The sequence below is a fragment of the Myotis davidii genome, unplaced genomic scaffold (genome assembly GCF_000327345.1).
Source record: "Myotis davidii unplaced genomic scaffold, ASM32734v1 scaffold370, whole genome shotgun sequence".
NCBI classification, from domain to species: Eukaryota; Metazoa; Chordata; class Mammalia; order Chiroptera; family Vespertilionidae; genus Myotis; species Myotis davidii.
In genome coordinates, this window is record NW_006288615.1 from 14,292,355 (window position 1) to 14,293,181 (window position 827).

At 45.6% G+C, this 827-nt stretch overlaps 1 protein-coding gene across 1 annotated transcript in view; it reads right to left on the minus strand.

Annotated features, from left to right (window-relative positions):
- The window catches only part of MTX2 (metaxin 2), a gene marked incomplete at its 5' end in the record, with an annotated part of 63,725 nt that overhangs the window by 36,001 nt on the left and 26,897 nt on the right, over positions 1-827 (minus strand). The window lies entirely within an intron of this gene.

The window sequence follows — 827 nt, forward strand, 5'->3', positions numbered from 1 at the left end:
GGCGTTATCTCCCGAGAGATCCCAGACTGTGAGAGGGCACAGGCCAGGCTGAGGGGACCCCCCCTTCCCCCCGAGTGCACAAATTTTTGTGCACCGGGCCTCTAGTAGTTGTTATAAGAATTAAATGAGTTAATAAGAATTAAGTACTCAGAACAGTAATAAGCACTCAACCGATACTGTTGTATGTTTACCTACACAGTTTCTGGGATCTATGACCTTGAGTAGAGTTTTTCTAAGCTTCAGTTTCTACATCTTTAAAATGAGCAGTGTTGTGTTTAGGACTGAATGAGATACTTTACATAAAAGCTCTTAGTAGAGTGTCCTTTACAATAAAAGCATTCAATTTTAAAAGAAATCTTATTCAGTACTATTAAATACTAGAGGCCTGGTGCACGAAATTCGTGCAGGGTGTGTGTGTGTGTGTGTGTGTGTGTGTGTGTGGGGGGGGGGGGGGCGCTCTGCTTTCTCCCGCCTTCCTAAAATGTCACCAGTGGATTTCATGTAACCCACGTACAGTCTACTCTTTGGATTGGAGTGTATAAAATATGGGGGACAACATTGCCATTCTTTGGAACATCATCTCCCACTGTTGAGATTGTGCTTCCCGGCGTACGAGCGACATTTCTGGACAGTTTAGCTCAAAGGCACTCACAGAAATTCTTCACAAGTTGGAGGATTTCTTACGTTGTTGACAAATGCCACACACGCACACATGTGCCTGCACTTGGTTCACAGTTGCCGCCCGTGGGGCTCTTTCACGTTTGTCCATTTTCCTTCCTCTTTCTCGCGGGGAGCAAGGAGGCAGCGAGTGAAATCACCAGTGAGTG